Below are 27,356 nucleotides of genomic sequence, written 5' to 3'. Positions count from 1 at the left end.
GTAGTCTAGATACACACAAAACTAAGCTCAGATGTGCTGGAGTTATGGAATCAAGCTGACCTTATGATATCTTTTCCATAGTCCTTTGCCTCACATCTCCTTTAGATCACATCCACCTGTTCAAAAGGCATGTGTCCTTAGTTTTATGGTTTATTTCAAATAGTTTCTAACATGACTTTGGATCTTCATGAAATTCAAGTCAGAATCAGTGAGCTTAAATGTCAATTCTCTTTCCAGGTCTTCAGGCAGTTCTTTGCTTTCATCCTGTCTTGTTATTTCATGATGCAGTTAAGAGGCTTGTTATGTTAGGCTTTTTGAAGAGAAGGAGTGGGGAAGAACAAGCATGTAAGCTTATGAACTGCTATAGAGTCAAATGGAAATGAATAGTTGTTTAAAATTTAAATTATTTTTATTTTATTGTTCAGACATTGCCCTCTAACAAGAACTGCTATCTTTTGCAATTCTAGAGTTAATTTATAAGATACATTTGCTAAAAAGCAAACATAAGATTTGAATTGTTGGTAGAGTTCTTAAAATATATATTTCAAACTCTTAAGCAACTCCAGTGTTTCTGTGACTTTGTCTTAGCAACAGAGAAAGGTTGTAGAGATGATTTCTGTGGCCTTGTGGTCAACTTATGGTATGGTGTCACATGTGACACTGTCTGCAGGATCCTGTGGTACACCAGGACAGGAGCAAGAGCCCTGATAGTTGCCCACCCTGAGCAGTGGCCATGCATGTCTGCATAGCATAACATTCATCACTGGAGTGGGCTGCTGGTACTCAATGGAAGGGAGGCCAGTAGGAACTCTGGTTGATACCATCCCCCCTAGGCCCAAAAACAACCCTACCACTGTGTTCTAGTCCAGCCTGGCTCTAAATCATTGCTTTTGAGGTGGAACAAGAGAGCTGCTTTGCCAACTAAAATGGTCTGTCGTACTGTTAGTGCTGGGGTTTGCCTATTCTGGTGCTATATCATCAACTAGAGTGATACTTAGTCATTATTTTGTCCTCACTAGAAATGCAGAATTACCAACCTATTTGAGAAAAAAGATCAATTGTGAAATTTGAAGAGAGATGAAGCATGTATAGTCAATGGCAGTTAATGCTTTTAAATGTTGACTTTTGTGGTGGAGAAGTTCTAAGTTATATTGTTGATGCATTTTTAACCTTTTAATGTATTACCTTCCTTTTACAAACTGCTATTGTATAGTAGTGCATCTAAAACTTTGGTCTAAATGCCCCTAAATAAAGATTGGTTGGAAGCATGCAAGCAGGAGACAGCTTGGTGTAGTGGTTAGGAGCGCAGACTTCTAATCTGGCAAGCTGGGCTCGATTCTGCACTCTCCCACATGCAGCCAGCTGGGTGACCTTGGGCTTTCCATAACACTGACAAAGCTGTTCTGACCGAGCAGTAATATCAGGGTTCTCTCGGTCTCACTTACCTCACAGGATGTTTGTTGTGTTGAGACTTCTTTGGGTAGCGAAAAGCGGCATATAAGAACCAACTCTTCTTCTTCAAATATAAAAATCAGCGGTTCGAGTAGGTAACCACAAATCAATCACTTATGCAGCTGGATGGCTTATACCTGAAAGATTGTTGTTGAGAAAGAAGCCAACAAGCATAATGAGACATTTTCAATTTGCATCTCTCTCACATATTTATGAATTTTAGGAGTTTCCAGCAATTGCAACCACTGCCATGGGTAGGCCTGTGGGGAACTACTGACCAACCACAACTTTTCAAATTTCATGAGCATGAATACATCATGTTCAAGCTAGAACAGTAGTGCTAAACCGAGAGACATTTCCTGTGCACATGTTATGGTGACAGCAACACATTTTCATTCAATCGGTAGGCTTTATGTTGAGAAAGAATTGTAACTCTTAAAGCCCACTTTGAAAGCATTTATATTGTAGATTAAAAATGATGGCTGAATAAGTAAAGATTATGGGAGGTTTACTAGCAAGAGTTTCTGTGCAAGGCTGACTGTGTTAGATGGACTTTTCCAGGACAGTCCACTGTTGTATGCTGTACTATTTGGTGTTTGACTCTACCTGGAAATCTCAGGTTTAAGTTTCTTATCATGAAAGATTCACTGGCTAACCTTGGGTGCAGTCATTCTTCTCAGTCAATTTCATGAGGTTTATGTGAAAAAATGGAAGAGAAGTTATGTAAACCTGAATTTTTTAAGGGAATGAAAATGAAATAAGTGAAATTTTATTTGACAACCACCCTTGTATTTCTGTAATAGTATCCAAAGACTTCATATAGTCTACATGAATTTTCCATGAAACTGTCTTAGCTGCACCTACAGAGTGTATTTTCACAAGCTCTTTCAGCAGATAGGTTGTCTATATATAAACCTGGGAGTGGAGACAGCAGCACAAGTGGACATGAACCTTATACATACCTGTTCTCTACACATTAGTCCTGATGTCTCCATCTGTGAAGAAGACCCATTCAAACAACTGTTATTGTCCATAAGCGCACCTGTGTCATTCTCCTGATGCCTGCTTATGTGCCCCCCCTGACCTGAGAGCCTTCAGTAACCCAATCAAAGTCTTTTGTCTCACCAATGATAGAGTCATTACCTGGTCTCCATTTCTTTGCCTCATCCCAGCAAACATATAAAATCCTTTGTTTTATGGGTTAACAGCCTCCAAACATGAAACTGGATACTTAAACAGACACACTTGACCATAGCTCTCTGTGTGTTGTTCTCAAATTCAAATCATGCACCCAACAGTATGCAGGTCACCTTGCTGTCTCTTCTCTATACTTCTTTATATCACAAAAAGTAGCTATTAATCATTCTTTGACCCAAATGATTACACCTCTGTTGTACCATCTCAACTCTTTACTTTCTTCTTGTGTGCTTGTGTTAGTTCAAATTAAGTGCAAATGTGTTATGTTTTAAATTTTTATTTTTCAATAAAGAGTATTTTCTTTTTTTCTTTTCAAATTTGATCTCTATCAGGTTTATGCTGGGGAGAGTCTCATAGACACTGGTTGAGTTCTGGTTTGTTACCCATCTTGCTCAGGTCTCCTAGAATTTGCTAATTCCCTAGTCCAAAATTCAGGAGACTTCTATTTCAGGTAACAGCATGGTTCATGGGCTCTATAATCTTTTCCAGCCCCTCTGCAAGTTGTACAAAACTGGAGTAATTCTTTCCTGGCTGTGACAGATATCTCTTCGATTTCAGCAACTACTGAGGTCTTTCCCTGGGTTCTTTTCTCTTTCCAGGCTTTAAACCTTAGTACAATTGCTGCCATGGACAACCCCAATGAGAAAGCAGCCCCACAGATCTTGCATGACAAGGTCCATAAAATATGTAAAACACGATTGCTCAAAACAGCATCTTTATAAGGGGAACTGGGTAGTATTTTTTAACATATATGAATAAATATTAGGTTTGTAAATTGGTTTTCTCATCATTTGGCCATCTGGCTTGTGTCTCCACAAGAAAGGCAGTCTATAAATGAAGCAAATAAATAAATAACATGATTATCCTTTACATCAACAGTGAGGCCCTATATCAATTCATATCTTCGAAAGCAAGATGCAGAAGGTGCACAGTATCATGTCCCTAATTCTAGAGATTATGCCTTCCAAAGATGTAATTTCTTCTCCCTCTCTCTCTGTACATACACACATAGATATACTCTACAGGAACACACAGTGACCTGTGTTAAAAGTCTGCTTCTGAATTCCACATTCACATTTAATAAAAATTAGAAACACATATCTTTTTTGAGAAAATTGCACATAGAATTTTTTCAGCAACATACCCATCAGGGACTTCTTTCATAGGGAAAGGAGGGAAAGCAAAGAACAGTACACAAAGTTTGCATTGAAAGTCAATTTTTAGATGAATTTAAAGTAGCTGATAGCTAGAGGCGCTTCAGAGCTTTTGAAACCTATCTCGTAACTGTAGTAAAAGTTCTCAAAATTTTCCTTATAAGTGAAACTGTACTTTGCATGTCTGCTTCCATTCAATAAATATTGTATGCAGATACTGAAATATTATTTGTTTATTCTAGAGAAAGGGGAAGTTAGTCTCAAAGTGGGATAGATTCCAAACACTCCGTTGATTTTCTCCTCACTCCAGCACCACTTTGACCTTTCCTAACAAAAACAACAAAAAAAGACTGGCTACACTGAGAGCATTTTGTAGTGTTTTTCCTGTAGCAGACATGCTGACTCAAACAGAACCAGACTTATGTTGTCCCAACCAGCCACATAATGGCTCCTTTGAGAAGGGTGGCAGAAGTAGTGCAAAAGGTCATTGGCTCTTAATTACTGTATGCAGTAAGAGAATGTAGGCAAACGGTGAAGGGAATTCATGAAAACGAATAAAGAAGTATATGTTTATATATTGGTATGTGGCTTATACAAGGTGCACATACATAGGAAGTTCAGGCGCATGCTGCCAGAAGGTCAGGAGAATGCAATGGCTACATTTTTCTACTGGTACACAATTGTGTATATATAGTATTCTTGTGCAGTATCAGAGTAACTCTTCTATAAAAGTCATGCAGGTCATCATAGCTGGCTTGGAGCGGTATTACAAATAAATATGAATCTTTATTAAGTTTAATGCAAATAAAGTGGTGGGAGGCACTACATCAGCCTATATGTAATCTTAGGCACAAAGGTTATTGTATGCTTTCTTCAGCAAGCAACTGTGACGGTTCCCCATCTGTACATTCCCCCCTCCCCCCCTCATTCCATAAACATACACTGGAACCTTTTTTAACAGAAAGAGAGAGAGAAGAGAATGAATAATGAAAGATAGAGACAGGCAGGAGGCATTACGAAATAAAACAAAGAAAAAAGGAAGGGAGGGAAAATAAAAGGGGGAGATGGAAATAACTTGTAGAAAATGAAGGGAATAAAGGCATTCTCTTCACCTTCTCTGAATTTTGAGATTTTTTTCTTCTTTAAATTACAGCAGTGGACAAAGGAAGAAAATCCATCTCTCCCTCCTATAATTTTAGTAACTGAAATTTACTCTCTGTGAGAGAATGCCCACAGTCCCTGTAAAATATGTTGAATGTTCTACTTATATTTATTGTTGTGGCATACTAGGGGTTAACATTTTAAATTTATCACAAAATGGGGACTATAAATTAAAAAGTCTCTCTTTTCCTAGGAGTGCCCTGGCCTCCTCCAGCCTGGAAGGCAGCACCTGGGCCTGCACTGGTATCGTGGCCTGTGTGCCAGCCCCTGGAGGCCTGGAGGGCAGTAGCCCTGCCCGCAGGAGCTGTGCTGCCTCCACCCTAGCCCCAAGAGACCCCACCACCACCCAGACTCCCTGCTCCATTCCCCCTTTCCTCACCTTTGCGGTTATGCTGGCTCGCCCGGTCTCTGCACTGCCTTGTGATGTCCCCTGGCTGGGTGGGGCAGCGCTGGCCTTCCAGGTCACCATGCTGCCCCACGACTGCCCAGGCCTTTCTGGGTAGCGCAGCAGAGGCCAGGCCTCCTCCTACAACAGCCCACGCTGCCGCAGCTCGCCACCTGCAGCAGTGCCCCTCAGCTGCCCCAGCATCTTCTGGTACGCTCCCTGAGATGGAGCTACAGATACCACATCCATACCCATTTCTGTCCCAGGGGACATGCCAGAAGATGTGTCCCACATCAAAAATAAAAGGGAACGTTGACAGGGATAATATGTCATTATTGGGTTCTGTGTATACGAGCTATGTTACAACTTTTAGGGATCCAATAATTTGTGCCACTTTTTTTTTTTATTAGAACTTTAAAATGGGTCGAATACAAGAACTACCCCTACTGGACTGGTCCAAAAGATCCATCCAAGTCTAGCATCCTGCTTGCCACAGTGGGCCAATCCAAGCAGGACACAAAACAACATGCATAACCGGCCCTTTGGCAACTTGAAGAGGGATGTCCCAACCACAGTAACTTCAGACACAACCCTGAAATGTGTAGTCTAGACGAAGTTGGTTTTATACCCACTTTTCACTGTCCAAAGGAGTCTCAAAGCAGCTCACCTTTCCTTCCTTTTCCCACAACAGATACCCAGTAAGGTAGATGACCCTGGGAGATCTTTGATAAGACCGCTTTGATGAGCCCAAGGTCACCCTGCTGGCAGCATGTGGAGGAATGGAGAATTAAACCCGGCTCACCAGATTAGAAGCTGCCATGCTTAACCACTATACCATGCTGTCTCTAATGATATGCTTTGGATAGTTGTTGTTAATCAGTATCATTCCATAGACAAAAGGAAAAAACACAATTTCACAACTTAATGGATCTAATGAAAATACATTTGCAAATGTTTTTAAGAATCAAAAACAGAGGGCTTTCTCTTAATCAAAATACAGGGGAACAGAGAGACCACAAATTCCCCTGCAACAGGAAATCCCTGTCTGATTTCTTCCTTGAAAAGAAATGAGTAATTTAAGCATCATGTATAGGACTGAAAAGAAAAGCCTTCATCCAGTAAGGCACAAATAAATGTGGAGAAATTCTGTTAGGTTGCTTGTGTATTTTAAAGTTCATGGGGAATTATTTTTAAAAATGGAACATGCTTACATGCTCTTCTTGGGTTTTGGTCATCAACTTATCTTGTTTTGATTGAAACCTCAGTGCAAATAAACTAAGACCTCAAGTTTCAATCATTCCTGTTTTCCAAAGTATTTTTGGAAAAGTTGCCAAGATTAAAAAAATATCTGGCCTCAAACCTGACGAATTACCAGTCCACACACTTCCTATAACAATGATGTTACTTTTGGTCACACTGAGGTCTGTGTGCTTATTACTCTTGGTTGGTGCTTTCCAGATATATGATTAACTTCCCTCTTGGTTTTCAGGGTGGATCTCTAGGCTGTAGGTTGTGTTTTCAAAACTATAGTCTAGGTTTGCCACAAGTTCCTTATTTCAAGCACTAGTTCCTTACTGACAGATTTCAGAAATACTCATGGAAAATATTCATGGCTAAAACCACAACTTGAATGTACCCCAAAATGCTATATCTAATAAAGTACTGGTAATGTTCTTGAACATATAAGACTACTATTTTCTTGTAATCTTGGAATATGTTCTTTATTTTGGAAAACTTTCAGGTAGTTGGTGTACTACAGTCCCTAACCAGCCCAATCTGATCTTCACTAATTCAAGGGGAGGTACTGACTGTGGTTAGTCAGTGGCAAGACAAAGGAGCATTACGCCAAGAGACAGACTCACTTCTGACATAATGCAAAACAGTGCTTTGATTTAGCTATGGCTCCTTTGTGCCACCAGGATTCGGCTTGCATATGCAATCATTGGTCTTGGTCGGTCTTGAATGATTTCAGCAGAGAGCCAGCATGCTATAGTAGTTAAATAGTGGGGGACTCTAATCTGGAGAACTGGGTTTGATTCCCCACTCCTCCACATGCAGCCATCTGGATGACCTTGCACCAGTCACTGTTCTCTTAGAGCAGTTCTGACAGAGCAGTTCACTTAGAGCTTTCTCAGCCCCACCTACTTCACAAGGTGTCTGTTTTGGAGAGGGGAAGGGAAAGGTGTTTGTAAGCCACTTTGGAACTCCTTTAGGTACTGAAAAGTGGGATATTTAACAAAAACAGCACTCTCCTCTTCTTCTCTCCACACTTCCACAAAGACCCACCTGATTTCCCAGCCTGAATTGTGGTGCCTGAATAAAGGCAAAACTTTGCAGGAGTGGCAGCAGCTCCCTTACCTTTGCTTGGGTGGCCCTATGAGGGTAAGGAAGGTGAATGCTCCACCTCCTTATGAATCTGTGGCTTCTGTAATCAGCTGCTTGGTCTTCCACATTTCTTTAACACCAAACCCAAGGAAACTGCCAATTTAAAAGTAGGACATACATATAAACTCACACAAACCCTTAAAGGGTTGGCAGTCATTCCACCAGTCCCCACATTATTCCACCTTAATAAAATACCGTCTTCCCAAAGGGCTGTCCCAATATCTTCTTGGAGCCACCACTGTATACCAGTCCCCAGTGGTGTTCTTTTTATTCAAGTGAGTCATGAGTGAGGTGTTTGTTTTGCTGGGGAAAAGCTGTTCCCAGTGGTGACCCAGAAAGTAAAGCACACACACAATTTAGTGCTCAGTCACAGTTAACTGTCTTTGTAGAGCTACCTGAACTAGATGATTCTGAGATCCTGGGGTGGCCCAAATATAGAAGGACAACTACCTGTCTAGAGCAGCAGGAAATCTGTGTACTGTGTTGCATAGCTGTGCCTCCACAACTGAACAAGACTTTTGGGAAACATTTGGGCCCTGCTTTCTTGATAGACCTGCAGCAGCACCAATTGTTGTTGAAATCATTGCTTGGAGATAAGTTTAGTGCCCGGGTCCTAGCCTAGTAATCTAGACTCCGGAACTAGTGGACTGCCCCATGAACATCACAACCTCGATAATCTACTGTTGCAAATGTTTTGGAGGTTGCAGGTGCATCCCTGTGTGTTGCAAAGTCTATCTTGTGCATTGTTTAGCACTTTCCCATTTCCTTCAAAATATGTACCTAAGTATTGGCAGCCTGTGTCCTTAAGGGAAGGAAGGGAAGGAACTGCCTTTCAGAGCACCCAAGTGTGGGCTTCTGAGTGAGGGTTTGTGTCAAAGGTGATAAGGACACAGCCTCTCACATTGGCAAAAGGCTTCAAGTTATGTCCCTTGTATACTGAATAGTTTGTTGATATTCCCTGTGATACGGATGTCACTTCTGGCTTGCATCTGTTTTTCCTGCTGGGACTAGTTCCCTTAAGGGAGATATTTCTTGCACAGTGGGAAGCCTTATTTTGAACATTTTAATTTTAACTGCTTCTTTTTCAAAGAAGCCCTGTGGTTTCTAATAACCCTTGGTACTTTGAGATGGAAAGTTGTTCCCTTATTAGGAATTTTCTTTCCTTTTGCTCTGCTTACACTGGTCTATTGTATGTGTTAGCAGTGATATGGCTATACACGTATCAAGTCCTTTGTTGAGGGAAACCAAACACCTTGACCTGAAAGGCCTATATGAATTTCACCAAAAACATAAGGACAGAGGCGGGACATAGCTTGAGCATTACTATCTTTGATGCCTTTTTATACTCCTGTTATCATCTTTCCCACCCCTTTCTCTTTTATTCTTCCAGGTTGCAAAGTAGTATAGTATAGCTTGCTTTTGAAATCTACAAGGCTCAGAAGTACAGTGTGTAAATTCTCTGCTGGCACAAGGATTAAGTATCAATTCTTACCCTGTGGTGCCTGGGCACCATCCCCATGAAACAGAATCCCCAGGTTTTCAATCATTTCTATGCAAGTGATGAGTCTGAACTTTCTCTGAACTTGGCATGTATTGAAGGGGCAAACAGTTCAGAGGTAGGGAGGAAGTAAAGAAGAAGCACAGCTACTGCAACACTTCCTGGGTCACTGTCTTTTATCACTGTGTCAGCAAGCTTGAGTGTCAGTAAGATCAAAGTGACAAAGAGACTTTGATACTTTAAGAGTGAGAAAACAGGAAACTCAAATGTGTGTTATTGCTCTTCCCACTGACACAGCAGGTAAAAAATGTCTCTCACCTCTTCTGTTAATAATACCCATTAAAAATTTCATACCTATTATAGTGCTGTGTGAGGTGCTAACAATAAGCGTGTGTGAAAAATTATTCCTGACTGTGCAAGAGGGAACATCTGATAGGTGTCTGGGTTGTGTTTTGAAACTCTTGATAGCATTGATTGAAGATGTTCTGGTAAATCACTGGGTGGTAAGATGGAACTGGCACTTTCTTTTCACCTAAACTAATCCTTGTGGATTAGTAACTCACTAGCCAGAGTGTGATCCTGCAATCTTCTACTAACACCAGTTGACTCTGAAGATTCTCGGAGGCCTCTTGTGTGATGAAAAGTATTAATAAATGAAGTGTCAAAAAAAAGGGGGGGCTGTCATTTCAGAGAAAGAAGTGAGTAGTAGGAGACAGAGGAACAGGGGATTGTAAACTAAGAGGGATGATGTAACTTGTTCAGTAAAGTCACATTCGTGTTCGGAGTAACGAGGGGCCGAACCACACATCATAATCAGGTTTCATAACCAAGTAGTCCTGTTGTGTGTTTTCACCTTTAAAAGCAGCTATGGGGAGATGTAAATTGAAGCCATGGCACTGAGGAACACATGGTCACACTTCTGGAAGAGAGCTAGTTATTTAAATACTAATTTATTATTTAATTTTATTGTTTTAATTCTCTACAGATTTTAATTATAAATGTTATTGTTATTAGCCACCTCAAGACATTGAGAGGAGCAGGATACAAAATAAACCACTAAACATTATAAAGTTGAAGTTGCATGCAGCCAACTCACTCCCTATCTGATTGGCCTCCCTGGGACTGTGTTGCCATTAGGGAAAGAGCAATCTGCCAATGAGGGCCAATCAGTTCAAATGCATACAGACAACTGACTCCCTACCTGATTAGTCCTCCTTGTGGGTGTGCCACCAATAGGGAGAGAGAACTCTGCCAGTGAGGACCAATTAGTTCAAATTGCCCTCTGTCAATGAGGGCCAACCAGTTCAAACTGCAATCTGTCATTGAAGGCAAATCAGGTCACACTGCATGAAGACACCTGATTCCTTACCTGATTAGGGGTGTGCTGTCAATAGGGAGAAAACACTATTCCAATGAGGGCCAATTGTGGGGCTTCTCTGTCCGCTTCTTGCTGTTTGTTGGGTGGACAAGGCACTGGCCTCTCTGAAAGGCCCTGCATCCTCAGCCTCTTCCCACACTCCATCTTATTTATTTATTATCGAACTTTTATACCAGTGTTCTCTTAGGCTCGCGGCGGTTTACAAGATAAAAATTACAATAAACCATAGTTAAAACCATTAAAACCAATCCACACTATCAATGTTATCAACGTTAGGCAACAGGCAAGCACTAACTAACCCCACTAGTCCCCCCCCCCAAACCGCCCCACATTAGCAAAGGGACATCAGGTTGCTAATATGGGAGTGAGGCAACCAGATCATTCAGATGAACTCAGGGAGCCCAGATCTAATGTTGGGACCGCCCACCCTCGCCTCAACCATATGCCTGGTGGAAGAGCTCCGTCTTGCAGGCCCTGTGGAAAGCTGCTAACTCTGACAGGGCCTTTAGTTCTTTTGGGAGCTCATTCCACCAGGTTGGGGGCCAGGGCCGAAAAAGCCCTGGCGTGGGTTGAGGCCAGGCGAACATCCTGAGGGCCCAGAACCACCAGTAGGTTTGCACCCGCAGAGCGAAGGGCCCTGCGGGGGGCATAAGCAACCTTAACCTTATCCAGGCAAGGGAGGGAAGCCAGCTTCTTCCTTTGCCTCCTGTGTTGGTCTCAGATTTCAACTATCTGCTGGAAGGAAGCACAAATGAGCTGTCAGGGAGGTAGAGAGAATCAGTATTTTTTTTTAAAGCCAAGGGACAGATGGAACACAACGAATATCTTAACTCAGTCCAGTGAGTCAAGGATTCCTTCAGGCAGTCCAAGGGTATCAGCAGAAGGAGCAGGTCACAGGTTGTGTCCAACCCTCCATGCCTGAAGTTAATATAGGCTGTCAGTAGCCTGTCAGTCCTCACTCTGTGGTGACTCACCATCTTCTGCAGTCAGAAACTGTCTTCTTAATATGTGGTGGTGCCTTTTAGACTGAAGCTCTCTTCCACAACATAGCTAGCATTCTTTAATTGGCTCAGGTGAGCCAGGTGTGCTGACAAGGCAGGGAGCTGTAGCTGGAGACTGGGCAGAGGAATGAGGAGCTTCTGCAACATCTTTGGAATCTAAGCTCTGGTTTGTGTACAGCTCTATTCCCTCCTGTTGGTTAGAGCTCTCTGCCTGTTAACATCTGGATGGGCTAAGCTCTCATCCAGCTGAAGTTTGGGTGAAACTTGGAGCTCCTGGCAAGGCTTTTCATCTGAGGAGTCCTCCATAACAGGACCTGGACTCACCACACTCCCCTATGGCCCTGCAGCTGGGCATCAGAACACTCTTTGCTTATCCTCACCTCCTCTCTCCTCAGAGGGGCTGAGGGGGGGGGGGATCCAGCAACCTTCCCTGTCCAGCCTTGCCCTTGGGAGATGTGAGGGGATGTGAAGGAAGCAGCCACCCCAGCCTTACCTGTGTAGCATGTCCTTTGGGAGACGCGGGAGGTAAGAAGGAGGAAGACCACCACAACCTTCTCTGCCTAGCTGGGCCTCTGAGAGATGCAGGGTGGGTGGGAAGGAAGCAGCCCATTCCCCTACCCTTCCTGGCCTGCACTTTGGGAGTGGGAGTGGGTGGGAAGGAGGCAGCTCATCCCCTATGGCCTTCCCCAAGCACCCGGGTCTTTGGGAGATGTAGGGGTGGGTGGGAAGGAGGCAGCTCCTCCCCACAGCCTTCCCTGTCTGTCCTGTCCTTTGGGGGATGGGTGGGGAGGAGGCAGTCTAACCTTCCACAGCTTCTCTGTGGAGCAAGATTCAAGTAACTAAGTCAAGCCCCAGTCTTCATGGAGAGTTAAATGGAACTTTGAGCACAATGAAGCCTTGAAAGAAATGGTTTTGTTTTTGCCTGTAGCAATACTTTGTCATTGAACATTCATTTCAGTATTGTAAAATATTGTCAACTCTAACCTGGATAGGTTGGGTAGACCTAGTCTTGTCAGATCTTGGAAGCTAAGCCGGGTTTGTGCTGGTCAGTATTTAGTTGGGAGACTACCAAGGAATTCCTCTGAACCACTTCTGAATGCTTCTTGCCTTGAAAGCCCTACAGAGTCACCATAAGTCAGCTGTGATTTAATGGCAGGTCAAGTGAACAAAATCTTAAAGTTTCAACTCCAATATGCAGTACAGTAGAGCTAAAATTAGGATCTCTAAATATTCAGAATTTAACAGTATTAATAATGTTACTGTTCAAACCTTGAATGAAAAATTTTGGATTAAAAGTTAACATTTAATGTTTTTGTGGCATTTTTACATCAGAATGCAAATTATTTAGGGCTTTTCTGCAAGCCATAAATATAGTGAAATGCTTACCTGGTAAAGATGCTACATTTTGGGTGTTTTGTACAACATCCAGCATCCAAGCAGCAAACTACTAGCTACATCCTCCATTTTAAAGTGCTAGTGGGGGAATCACATAAGGTGGATTCCCCAACCCAATAAGCATGAGCTACAGGAGAGCAACCAGCAGGCCACACGCTAAATAAATATATGGAGGGGAAGAAGCTCTATCTCTGCCTCCAATATCTCACCCTTGCACCCATCTCCCTCTCTCTTCTCCCAAGGATTTTTTTTTTTTTAGAGCAAACTGCCTGGAGCAATGAATCGGCATTCGGTCGTGCAGGCAAAGCAAAAAATAAGTATTTCCTAAGTTGTCACACAAAGCATGCCTCTTTAAGGTTTTCTCCCCCCAATCAGGAATGATTCTTCCCCCAATCGAAGGCCTTGAATCACTAAGCACCCAATCTGGCTGCCTGGGTTTCGGTGACAATGGAAGTCTATGGTGCTATAGACTATAATGGGAATTTTGGCATTTCTGCCTTTCCCGGGATGGGGGTTTGAGGTAGAGCCTCCAAACTTTCAGGGTAGCTCCAGGGAGGCTCTTCTCTGACTCCCCTCCAAATTCCATAATGATTGGTCCAAGGAATTCCCTTCTAGGGTCTCCCGAAGAGGGTGCCCCCATCCTTCCATTATATCCTCTGGAGAGTCCATCCCGTAGGGTGTAATGGAGGGATGGGGGCACCCTTTTCAGGAGGCCCTAGACGTGGAACCCTTGGACCAATCTTTCTGAAATTTGGAGGGGAGTCAGGGAAGAGCCACCCAGAATTACCCTGAATGTTTGGAGGCTCTACCTCAAATCCCAAGACCCCTGGCCCCCTTCTGAAATTTCCATTATAGAATATGGAGGAAGGGGATTAGCTGCCTGGATTGATTGACAGGTGGAAGAGAGTTGCGTATATGGCGTGCTGCTCTCGTCTGCCAATTCCAGCAGTACAGGTGGCATGTAAGAAGCATGAAACAGTGGCAGACAAGGCAAGACAGCAGAAAAGGTGAAGAATGGCTGGGAAGCGAGCTAACATTTAGCGCTTTGCCATTCAGCTGGCAAAATGCTATTTTTAATGATGTGTGGAAATGCCCTTAGACTTGCTGACATGATTTGATAGTTTTGGCTTGGTCTGGAGATGTTAAGAAACATCCATATTAGTTAACCATTTTTAGCCCCAGGCCATCTGAAAATCAATGGGAAGGAGTCTGGAGAAAACTTTCAGATCTGCTCTAGAAATTGAAAAAGGCCAGCACCAGACAAAACCTGAACTTCCAGTATAGAGCTGAAAACTGCCATAGGCTATTGTCTAAGCATATGGAGTGATTGTTCCCCTCCTTCTTCCCCTCTAGAAAATATTTTTAAAAACAATTATATTTTGGTGCTACTCAATCAGTTAGAATTCCCAGGACTAAGCTATTGTTTCCTAGTAGCCAATCAGTATATCTTTTGACTGTTGCTAAATATGAGGTGACCTGAAAGCTACATGACTGTTAGCAGCAGCTCTTTGTCCTCTTCAATAGTAGGGTAAGTGGATTCGGATCCCTTTTCCTAAGATGTGTTGTCCCTTCCCCACTCTAGAAACTGAGAGAATTTGATTTTCACATTTGCTGAATGGTCTGAGAAGGTTCCACCCTTTCTACTTAACTGCTTGTGGGACCCTAGTTCAACCTAGTACCCTTGTGGATCCCTAGGTTTTCCAGTACCCAGCATAAGAAACACTGGTCATATTGTGAGTCCACAATGGATGACAATGCAGTCTAATAGAATCTCTCTCAAGAACATGCCCTAGGATATTATGCAACATAGCAAAATCTAAGTGAGGAGCACAGAAACTCCTAACCAGATACGTTAGTGTGGTGTTTGAAGGCAGAAGGCTTTATAACCATTTATATCATTGCTCAAATATCATGGGATGTCAAACATTCAGCAAATATTTAAACATGCAGAGAGTACTGGAGCATATTTAAGATCAAAATTCACAACAGAAAATTATGAGGATTTTTTTTTGGAGATCAAGATTGTTTTCATTGAAACAATTCAGGAACTGGTATAGAAAAGTGGGGAGGGAGGAACCCTGCACAAACAAGACGACTCAAATTTGTGTGACTGATCATTAATCCATTTAAGCAAATTTAATAATTGTGAGCGGTAGATTGATAATTTAGTTAGGTAAATGGTAAATATAGCCTCTTGAATGGTCAAAAGCCTCTTGCTAGTTAATAATTGACCGCATAATTTTACCGTATTAAATAAAAGATTCAGAGGATGATTAATTTATGCTGTGTTAGATTCCTGGTGTGCCTTCTTGCTTGTAAGAAGGATTTTGTTCTGGAGCTCATGACAGAGAAATCTAAAATTGCATATTTAACAAAAAAGGGAAATAGTGTTTTTCTGAAATAATGTCAGTTGTCTCCTTCTCTACTGTTATCTACCCAGAAAATCATTACAGCAGGAATGACTGTGTACATGCATGGGACTATTTGCCCAGACAAATACAAGAATTCTATGGAAAAAGCAGACTGGCTAGATGAGAGTGTTATGTTTACACTGAATTTGGAATGTCAACCTAGCTTTGTGTTTTTAGGCAATTCTCATTTAAAACAGAGAGGAAACTATCCTTGGTTAGTGTTTGGTTGCTTCCTCACTTTTTCCTCACAGGGCTTTTGTGCCTGTAATAACAGGTGAAGCTTTTTCATCATGAAAAAAACACTGAGTTTCTTCTTGCTGTAAAACTCAGTGAAAAGAACACCTATGCTGTACATAGAAAAATCCATAGCATCAACAGACATATTGTGTGTAATAACCATGGAAGTTGGAAGGGTTTACATGCCAAGCTGTGGCTACTGCCACTGAAAAAAGTGGGCCAATAGAAGGCAGCTTGTGCTATTTTGCCCTTGGGTATGCAGTCTGGACAGGCCTGAAATACATAATTGTTATTCCTGAGGAGAATATGTACAGGATGGAAAATGTCCTGACCACAGCAAATATCAGTAATTTCTAGGACAACCCTGAATGTTTAATAATCTGAAGTGTGTTTTCCTCTCCATTTCTACTCAGAAATCATCCCAAAATAGAAGCAAATGAAATCATGTTGCATTTACTAGACTGACATAAATTCCTTTTTCCTAGAGATGTGTATTATTTTTTTTATAAGGCAGAATTGTACGCATCTCCATTAACTCAAGGGAAAATGGCAAAGAGTCCTCAGTCACCGGCTGAGTACTGGTCCTTACTGACAATGGTATCTCTTCAGTCAGAAAAGAGAAGGGGTTAAATATTTCATTAACTGAAAACAATGGTGCTGTTCCTGCTTAATCTCCTGCTTAGAAATGTGCACTAGGATGAATGACCCAGGCAACCAGCAAAACCTCCTTCCGCTGCCGAGTTTGCATCTGTGGCAATGATGAAGGCAACTAGGTCACTGATTTCTAGAAATGGCAGCATAACAGGCAGAAATGGAAAAAGGAATCTCTCCCAAAATAACTCTCCAGTTTGTAGCAGTGTTATTTCAGCATTGTTCTTCTCTGTATTCTCACCTGGACAAGGTACAGCAGATGCTTTTGGCAAATAACTGTAAAAAAAATAGTTCTATTTCATTATATTCACCCTTCCACCCTTCAGTTCCTTCCTCTGTGCCTCCTCCTACTGATGGTGCACAGCCCAACAGCTGTTTTAGCAAATACTGTCAGTCAGGATTTAAATAGTTTTACATAATCTGCAACAGAGATGATTCCGAGCATTTTTCTCATCAAGTGGCAGGTGGGGGATTTTATATTTTGAGAGTAGCCAAAACACCGTCTCAGATCCCACAGGGATTTTATTTTACTTTCTATTGATTTTTTAATATATTCCCCAAAACAACAGAAGACAAAACTTCAGCCACAAAGATTACAAAGGAAGAGGGAGGGGTACAAGTGGAAGGCCAGGAGAGCAGAGACAGAAGGCAAGAAAATGCCTTCTTTTCTCTTTCTCCCAAATGATGAGTAGGACATTAGAAAAATGGGAGGTTTTAACAGGGTCTTCTTTGCTTTCATGATGCACAATTTCCCTGCTGACTTCCCAATACAGGAAACTCTTTTCATTAACATGAAATGCTGTTGCATGTCCTGATGTTCTCTGAACAAAAAACAGGGATGTATGGATAATTTCTTTTCATAGAATACTGTTGTGTGAGCCTTTTTGTTTCTCTATTTCTGATTTGTGTGTGTGTTTTATGGCATTCTTACACCATAAAGCAAGGGAGGGCGGTATATAAATGTAATAAAATAAAAAAATGAAACAAATACATTTACACACTAGGCACCATTTGTACATTATATGTCTACTGATATGCTAATATAGCACAAAACTCATTTTAGAGTGTACATTTAAAATAAAGACTTATATGTTTGATAGCACAGGGGAGGGCCAAAAATATAACCTTGGATTTTTGAGTGGGAATGGTGGGGCTGAGAAATGTGATGGCAGCATGCTTGTCTCTTCAAATCTGGGTGAGGATTCAGTTTTAAGAACAAAAGAAGTTGTAGGTGAGGGTGAAAACCACATCCACACATCCTGCTAATCCTATTGTTAACATGAGGCTCTTTCCAGTCAAATAAAACCCTTTATTTTATTTAGTGTGATATGTGTTTCATATTTTCAATTTTTATTTTTCTTATCTCTCAGATGGCAAAAACAAAGATGTGCTAAGGCAGCAGGAAGCAACTGACAGCTCTCTTGCTGAAAGGTTTTTAAAATTTTGCTTGTAGAACATATTTATATTTAAAATATATTTAAATATTTTATTTTTTTATTTTTAAATATTTAAAATCTTTGCCAGAAGTTTTATATGATGATTAAATTATTAATTATGTGTTTTATGTTGTTAAAATAATGAAATGAGTTTAGGGTTGATAAGAAACTAATCTCCCTGTTCTGTCCCCTCCCCCCAACCCTTGAGGGAAGGGAAAATCATGTCATTTCAATGGCTTCACAATTTTTGGAATTTTAAATATCCAGGCCCGCAGCTTAGGCTGGCATAAGATGAAGGGCTTCGGGAGGGCATTCCACAAATAAGGTACTGCAATGGATAAGCCTCAACTTGGAAGGCCATGGAAGATTGAGAGTAAAGAAAGCAAAATTCTTGTACTTGTTTAACTGAAAAGCCATGTAGTTTATGTTCCCTGTTTCATCAGTCTTTGGAAAGTATGTTTACATTTCAGAGTTAATGAAACTTGACTCCATTAGAACTGCCCTTCATTCCTGCTTTTTCAATATGTCCAGCTAGTTAAAGCCAGAATTAAACTGGATAATGCTTGTTCTGAAGTCAGAAGGCAAGGAGGTAGCTTTTACATTAAACAAACCTTCATTCAAAGGAACAGGTGCAAAATGTTATTGAATTGACAGGATTAGATAGTAGAAAAGAGCACACATTAAACTGTAAATTCTTTTAAAAGAGAAATGAGGTTGATGATGCCCTCTTGCTTGCTGTAGAATGCTTTACATTTAAAATTCACAATTAGAAAGGGGTTTTTCACATTGAAGGCAGTGTTTCTGGTGCATTATTGAGTTAGAAAATAAAAGGATGGCTTCACTGATAATTGGTAAGTCTTAAAATAACAAGTCTAAATGGCTGAATGTTTTCTTCAGTATTTAAGAGTGGGATCTTGTCAATCATTAATTCTTGCAGGGGGGGAATATGATTGCTAAAAATCCCTTAAACCAGTAGAACTAAATACGACATGGAGCAAATGGCAGTTTCCACATGAGGAATCTGCCCCTGGACAGCCTCTGGTTGATGGCGGGCTTTAGAGCCACCTCTATATGACATCACTAGTGTCCCAATACGATGCAGGAGTTGGCTCGCATTTTCCTCAGATGTGCTTTGGGATGAAGGAAATCGTAAAAAGTGGATCTGCCTCTTTTTATCTTGCATCCCATCGGTGAGTAACCAGTGAGGAACCAGAGGCAAGCCCGTATGGATTGGGAAAGGCTCAATAGTCTCTGTAGCATTGTTCTGCCCTCCCACCAAACCTCCTCGCTCTATTTCCTGCTCTGAGTAATTTTTTATTTTTAATGGTGTGGTCCGCATTGCAGTGTGACCAGAAAACTTACATCGTCAAAGGTAAAATAAAATCTTCTGCAAAGTGTCCAGGGTATTTTTGGGAACAGGCAGGTAAAACACAGTCCCGTTTGTGTTTTCTGGCAGTAGGGAATGTGCTGGGAAAGAGGAGGGTGTGTGGGTGATCAAGCAGCCTTCTCCTTGATCATACAGGGGTCTGAGCACTTTGTTTTTAAGCCAACCATTTACACAAAATATCTTTTGGGGCTTCAGTTATCATGTTCAGCATCTCAGAAATCCTCCCAGACATAAATAAAATCCAAAAGAACACAAATCTCCCAAAGAGGGGAGGGATGATATATCATTCTGATGTTTCTCCATAGCAACTTGGCAGTGTTGATTTTTAATAAAAATGCTTCTGTGTTGTGGCATTACCAAACACTAATGCAGAAGTTCAGTTTTAATTATGTTCTGTGTTGAAATGTTGCAATAGCCAATGTAATGGCAGCAAAAAGAAGCAGATATTTATGTATCTAAAATGAGGAAATATTTGATTAAAATGTATTAAAATCATCCTACATAATCAAAAATATTTATATAATGATAACATTTATATTTATAGAACAACCACTCAATCTGTCCTAAATATTATTGAAACTCAGCATTTTAATCTTGTACTTTCTCGTCTACCTTCTCATGGGAATCACCTCACAGTGTGAAGCATTTTAAGACATGTTTTTGGACATAACTGCAGAAAAAAAATTAGAACCTTCAAGGAAACCTGTATAATAACAAAAGGGCCCTAAACAGAAAGCAATTATATAGTCTAATATTGGAAAGTTCACCATAATACAAAATTATGCTGATCCATACAATGGTCACCTCCAGGTTAGACTTCTGCAACTTGCTGTATGCTGGCTTGCCCTTGTCTCTGTCTGGGAAACTGCAGCTGGTACAAATGCAACTGCTAGGGTTCTCACAAGAACATTTTGGAGAGCCCATATCCAGCCTGTGCTGAGGCAGCTGCATTGGTTGTCATTGGAATTCCAGATCAGGTTCAAGGTTTTTGTTTTAACCTTTAAGGCCATCTGCAGTCTGGGCCCAGTGCATCTAAAGGACCATCTTACTTCTTATGCCCCTTGCAGAGCCTTCTGCTCTGTGAACTGTAAAAGATCTTCCTAGCCCTGGCCTCAGCCAAACACCTGGCAGAGGAACTCTAATAGATCAGCGATCCCTAGTCTGCATGTGGTACGCCTGGCCTTGACCAGGGCCAGGGCCTTCTCAGTCCTGGCCCTTACCTGGTGGAATGAGCTCCCAGAAGAGCTAAAAGCCCTGCTGGAACTATCCCAGTTCTGCAGGGCTTGTAAAATGGGGTTCTTCTGGAAGGTGTTTGGTTGAGGCCAGAGCAAGGAAGATATTTGTTGGGCCCCTCCTCCAATCACCTGCCTTGAGGCATTGGGCCTGCAAAAGTTGGGGAGGGGGCGGTATTTAAAGGGAGTGTGCTGCCCCGTTACAACTGATCTTGACAACTGTGGGACTGTTATGATCATCTGTAACATGAGGGGGTGGATCTGGCTGCCTTTAAAAGCCATTACAATTGACAGCCTTGTGGCTGTCATGATCCTGTTAGGCAGCCCTTGATCCCTTTCAATTGCCCCCAGTCCCTGGCTGGCTGGAAGGGAGTATTGAAAGGGAGCGTGGGCAGCCTATATTTTTGTATGAAGGACTTTACTGCTAGCGCACTAATAAATGCATGAATTCAATATTTACCAATGCGTATAAGGCTCCAGGTTCAGTCTTTGCCTCTTGGACTAGATCAGTGGTCCCCAACCTGCGGGCCGCGGCCCGGTGCCGGGCCGCAAAGGCCATGGCACCGGGCCGCGGCTCCCTCTCCCCGCCCCGCCCCCGCAGTAAAAAACTTCCCAGGCCGCAAGCTTGCGGCCCGGGAAGCTTCTTACTGCGGGAGGCGGGGAGAGGGAATCAGGGCCGGGCCGCGCCTGTGCGGGCCACGCCCGCTCGGCCCGATCCGCAGGCGCAGCCCGTGGGCGCGGCCCGATCCGTGGGCGCGGCCCGGGCGCGGCCCGATCAGCGGGCGCGGCATGGGCGCGGCCCGCGGGCGCGGCCCGATCCGCGGGCGTGGCCCGCACGGGCGCGGTCCGCGGGGGCGCAGCCCGATGCCCTGCCGGTCCCCAGCCTCGGAAAGGTTGGGGACCACTGGACTAGATGACCCTGAAGGTCCCTTCCAGCTCTATGATTCTATGATTCTACAGTCTCCATAAAAGGTTTTTGGCCAGTGCTTTATACTGGCAGAGGTTGTTTCAGGCCTTTGGCAGTTGACTTCAGCATGCCAAATAGGTGCTCTATCACTGAAATATGGGCCATTCCCTTTATCCTGATTCACTGTTCTTAAGGTCTAGGTGATCCCATTGCCTTTTAGTGGAATTCTTGTATAAAACCATTGCACACTTTGGGAAGGGGTGAGTGGAGTCACCGCAGGAAAATCAACCCCCTTCCTTGGAGTCAGAACCAGTTTTGTTTCTCTTCCATTGTCTCTCTGGAGACTGTGAGTCCTTAAGTCAACGGACTGTATAAAATTCTTTCATGTGGCAAACAAGTTTTATTTCCTTTTGTGTTTCCTTTCTGCAGCGCTTGCAAATAGTATGCCTATTGCTTGCTGGTGCAGGATTTATGCTCCCATCTTGGCTGGCACCAAGGTTTTCAGTAAAGGAAAGCAATTCTTGCAATTCTTTTCTGTACTTTACCCAGTGCACAGGGCAACCTGATCTCGTATGGATAATTTCTACTGTGTTTTTATCCCTAATTGCCATTTTCTGTTGAAAGAACCATTTGTCTACTATCTTGAGACAGCCATGGCTTTATTTGATATGTAGAATGAGAATATGAAGAGTGTTTGTTTAGCAGTGATAAAATACTAGACTGCTGCACTTTGCTTTGGGTTTAGCCGGTGACCACCTGTCAGAGTGCCCTGATGAACCACCCGCCTCTTACTGCTACCAAGCCCATATTTACAAATATCATTTATTTGCTTCAACTCTGACCTGATGCTCTGGTTGGCAGATGGGAGGGTGGGCCCAATATGTATGTTTGGCTTGGCTGGACTCCCATAGACTTTAGCACTGGTAATTAGAAAGTCTAACAGAAATAGATATGGATAAAAATAAAAAGGAATGTCTACTAATAGTTGACCATTAACCTTTTAGTGAGTGTGAATACAAATATGCAACACCTTTATTCTTCTGTTCCTTCATTTTAATGGCTCTAAAGTTCAGTGCCATCTGCCTAGAAGAATCAATGGTCTTTTTAACCACATCTGTAGTAAGCAGCCTATGACTGTTTCTGATACTGTCTTACCCTGCCCTATAATGAGATGTTCCATAGCAGAGTGTACTTATGTGGAAAGTAACACAATATGGGTAACAAGCCCTGTATATATAACATAAACATGTACAGGAAACACTTTAGACAGAGGGAAAGGATCATGCTTCCTGTCTGTGTCCTTCACTTTTACTCCTCTAGAAAAAAAGAGAAGAGGAAGAACTGTTTTTATACCCTGCTTTTTACTATCTGAAGGAGTCTCAAAGCAGCTTACAAACACCCTTCCCTTTCTCTCCCCATAACAGACATCCTGAGAGGTAGGTGGGGCTGAGAGAGTTCTAAAAGAACTGCTCTGCAAGAACAGCCCTAGGAGAACTGTTGCTAGCCCAAGGTCAACCAGCTGGCTGCATGTGGAGGAGGAGTGGGGAATCAAACCCGTTTCTCCAGATTAGAGTCCACTGCTCTTAACCACTACACCACACTGGCTCTCTGCCACAATGCCACTTAGTTCTACGATAAACTTATGGAGTTCCTGACTACATGTGTGTGGTTTGTATAAATTCTCCATAATCACATAAGTGGGGGAAGGACTAGTATTACTTCCCCCTCTGTGTTCCTTCTCTGTACATTTAGATATTGCACATTCAGGGCTGTAGTTCTGGTTGAAGAGCATGGAGATGAAATTGTCTGGATTGGTTCAGTGAACAACAGGCAAAAAAAGTGTTCCAAGCCTTTTCAGAATGCAGAAGGGAAACTGCATGTTTTGATGGTGGAAAACACCATCAAGTCTTATCTGACTTATGGCAACCTTGTGGGGCTTTCAAGGCAAGAGACATTCAGAGTTGGATTGCAGTTGCTAGCCTCTGGGTAGCAACCTTGGACTTCCTTGCAGGTCTCCCATCTAAATACTAACCAGGGCTGACCCTGTTTAGCTTTTGAGAGCTGATGAGATTAGTCTAGCCTGGGCCATCTAGGTCAGGGTCATCCAGGCCAGGGCCTACATGTTTTTAAATACATCTAATCATTCTGTGCACAGAAATCTGTTCCCCTCCCTTGAAAATAAAGAGTAGCTTTGAAGCTTTCTCTCAGATATACAATGTGCAAGTTAATATTATATTGATATTTAGGAGGGGAGCTTTCCAATGTGATGACTCATCTACATTCTAAAGTGGTATATTCCAAGGACTATTGTACTAGGTGTCCCCCCCTCCCGCCTAAATGCTTAAATGGATTAAAAGGGCTAATTGAGCATTTGGGTAAAATATGTCTTTGCAGCACTTATACTAGTGTTCTGTATGAGGACCATATAAAGAACAAAGAAGGGAGATCTGAAAGTCCAGTGGGAAGTATATATTTATTGGGGGGCTATGGGTAGTAATGGCTCACTAGCACACATCCACAGCATGTCTCCAAGTGTATGGAATTACTGCTGAAGAGGTAGACCTCAGTGTTCATCATGGGCCAACGAGAGAGTTTCAGCTGAGAAACCAACCTACCTTACAAGGATCTCACTACGTCATGAACCAACAACATAAGGTGAATTATCATGCATGCCTGAACCAGAAGCAAGCAAGTGGAGTAAAGCAGCACAAGAAGAAAAGGACACACTGCATAACAACAAGATGTGGGCCCATTATATACAAGTTGGATAAGAGCAACCAAGACTCATCACAGTTGGATTTTGTTGTAGTGAGGGATACAGAGCTGGGGAAGGGCCTGGCTGGAAGGGAGTCCTGGGGTTCCCAGCCCCAGCACCGCTGGTTGGTGGCAGGTGTAGGGCCCCCTGGCCACATCTGGCCTCTTTCCTCAGACCGAATAATAGTTCATCTGGGTGAGAATGAGTGACCTCCACACAATGTCTGGTCAGGGACTTGTGAATCATGGGGGGAAGTGGGGGGGGGGTCTCAATGGTTGGCTCGCATTTCCAGATGGTGGAGGAATCCAACAGAGTTGGACACCCAGCACCAGTAGCCACCTTCCATGGGTCAGCAGGCCATTGGGACCTGGGGATACAGGCAGGCTTGCTGGATCCTTTCCCCATGCTACGCCATGTACTGAACTATGTAAGGGTAACAATGCCATCAGGCGTAAGCAGGTCTTTAAGGGTAAGCAGGATGCAAAGAGTGATGCTGAGAGATACAAATCCATATGGGCAAAGGACTCTCTCAAATTTATGGATCAGATAATGACCAAATTTTTGCATGTTGTAAAATATACCACAATTCAGATGCTCCTAAGCACCACAGCTTCCAGAAACATGCAAACCACTTTTTAATTAATTAATTAATTAATTAATTATTATACTTACATACCACCATTCTCCAAGGGGTCTCACAACGGTTCACAACAAACATTAAAATCACAATAAAACCCCATAATTCCAATTTTACAACATACAAACAACGATGGCATTCTAAAGCTTCCAACCCCACCTTGTTCAGTCAGAGGTTGTACCATCAATTCCATGAGAGAGGGAGCTGAACTGATGGATCTTGGGGGTCCAAGATAGAACCCGGGGCTCTGCCCTGGCCTCAACCATATGACTGGCGGAAGAGCTCCGTCTTGCAGGCCTTGTGGAAAGCTGGCAATTCTGGCAGGGCCCTCAGCTCTTCTGGGAGCTCATTCCACTAGTTTGGGGCCAGGCTAACCTCCCGGGGGCCCGGGACAACCTGTAGATTCATGCCCACAGAGCGAAGAGCCCTCTGGGGGACATAAGCAGCCAAGCGGTCCCGCAGGTAAGCAGGACCCAGGCCGCATATGGCCTTAAAGGTTAATACCAATACCTTAAACCTGACCCGAAAACAGATTGGTAACTAATGCAATTTAGACATTAAGCCTGCCTTTTTACATTGTGAAACATTGTGAATACATGAAACAGCTACCAAAGCTTATAGATTAAAAGAATAAACATCTAGTCTGTACATTTCAAAAAGGGCATTATATATTTAAACAAGCTGCAAAAGCAAGATGGTACTGAATTAAAGCTGATCCTTCTCTTTACAGTAGACACAAAGAAGGAAGATGGACATTTATTCTGACTCGTCTTGATGACTGAATTTTTTGCCATGAAAGTCAAAATGACTATGTTGAGATTACATCCCAATTTAACAAGGAAGTCGAAGTCAAATCTCCAAAGTAATGCTAACTTTCACTTGTGAATTCAGATTGACAGGAACCAGATGAAAGTTGTCTTCTTAGTCAAGAGCAGAAGATATTGGAGCTGTTACAAAGCCTGGGCCTGGAGGGCATTTATCCAGTGCCCACACCAGTGGACTCAGGCTCTGCAAAGAAAATGTTCCTGATGAATCACTACCAAATAACAATAGCTACAAAGCTGCAATGAAAAGTTTCCATACTTAGCAATGACGCCAAGCTGCAACAGTTGTAAATATATTATCCAGAAGGGTTGGACTGCACTTAAAAGGGTGATGAGGTACTCTTTAAACTGAGATTGCCAGCAGCTCATAATCCCACACTTTTGGCCTGGGCTGATGCAGGCTGGTCTGGAGAATGACCAGGTATAAGGTCCACTAGTGATTATATGGTATATGGGGATGGTACTGGGAGCTGGGCAAGTCACGAACAAGAAATTGTTCCCTACAGCATAATTTGTATCCACTTCCAAAGCATGCAGAGAATCGGAGTTTCTTTTTTACTGGAGAATTTTAGTATTAACAAACTTTGGTCAATTCAAATGCTAGAGGATAACTAGAGCTGTACATCCCTCTCTCTTTCAGAAAGAAACAGTGTGTGAACGAAGCAGGTGGGTATTAGGAAACAGTATGTAAGAGTCCTGCAGAGACGAGATGTCAAGCTACACTTCGGCCACACTAAAAAAATGACAGTGGACATATTTACCAAACTGCTATCAAGAGACAATTACCAAGGCCTATGGAGGGACCTGAACAATGTGAATCTTGATGACATACAGTCGAGAGGGAGTGTTGGAGTGAGCAACTCAGTATTCTTAGACATTTGCGTGTGTGTGTGTGTGTGCAATATCACCTTAAGTGTGTATATTTCCTTGAATTGAATGCCTCTCTGTCTTAACCTGGGAGCTACCCTCTGACCCCTCCTCCACTTCCTCTGTCTTCTCACTCTCTTAACATGGCCTTCCAAGGAGATACATGTCTCTGCACGGCACTCTTGTGGATGCAATGCTCTCATATTCCCACACCCATCCTGCTCATCAAGTAGGCTATTTGTGATAGGGGAGGCACTCTTTAGATTAGGCTTCTTTCTCTTCTTTCAAGTGCAACCTGAATGGGAACTGGATCTATTTGAACGAATGCGAGTTTTTACCTTTTTGCAATATACTTCTTGTGAGATTTATTTCCTGTATTCAGTAACAAGCTTCTACGACTGGATAAATTCTGCTATATTAACCAAATGTCCCAATAAACGTCCACAGGGAAGAAGGAAAAAATGAAGGAAGTGTATTCAGGAATTGACCATGCTTTAAATTATAGGAGGATCAAAAAGATTTAAAACCACATTAAAATATGTATCTAGTACGAATAAACATTTTAACATTGCAACTAATAAATATGTGGTAAATATATGCATTTTTGAGTTAATGAAAGTACGTTCTATCCAGAAAAAAGTTTTTTTTCTTGATTGTGCCAATCATGTTTTAACTGTGAAATTCTAATTTTCAACAATGCATATGACAGGACATTTTTCTTCTTGCCCCAACTGATTACCTTTTTCAAATTCAGAACTGGCTTACACCTGTGTATGAATATATGTGTAGGCTCAATTTTCACATATTTGATATTTCCCCCTCTCTTCTCTAGCCTAGCTTCAAAGGTATTTATGCATCTCAACAATGGCTTGTTATCTGCTTTTGTTTGGGGGTTGATTCAGTGTGATTTTCTCTTTTCAGTAAGTAATGAAAGCATTAAAATCACCCATACCTTTCTGGCAGCGTTATTTTCTCCTTCATTTGCTGAGAACAGCCAACTCTTATG

The 27,356-nt window shown here is 42.3% G+C and overlaps 2 long non-coding RNA genes across 3 annotated transcripts in view; one reads left to right on the top strand and one right to left on the bottom strand.

The window, feature by feature from the left end:
- Positions 1–27,356, top strand: part of LOC143838148 (uncharacterized) — a 185,254-nt gene that overhangs the window by 59,134 nt on the left and 98,764 nt on the right. The window lies entirely within an intron of this gene.
- LOC143838151 (uncharacterized) lies at positions 796–27,356 on the bottom strand. Its single transcript, XR_013231250.1, has 3 exons — positions 27,303–27,356; positions 2,415–2,447; positions 796–1,589 (listed from the first exon to the last, which is right to left on the bottom strand). It is a non-coding gene; the product is annotated as an uncharacterized LOC143838151 (long non-coding RNA).

Source organism: Paroedura picta, chromosome 5 (assembly GCF_049243985.1).
Source record: "Paroedura picta isolate Pp20150507F chromosome 5, Ppicta_v3.0, whole genome shotgun sequence".
NCBI lineage: Eukaryota > Metazoa > Chordata > Lepidosauria > Squamata > Gekkonidae > Paroedura > Paroedura picta.
The sequence above is the reverse complement of the archived record's forward strand: the minus strand, read 5'-3'. Positions and strand labels throughout refer to the sequence as shown.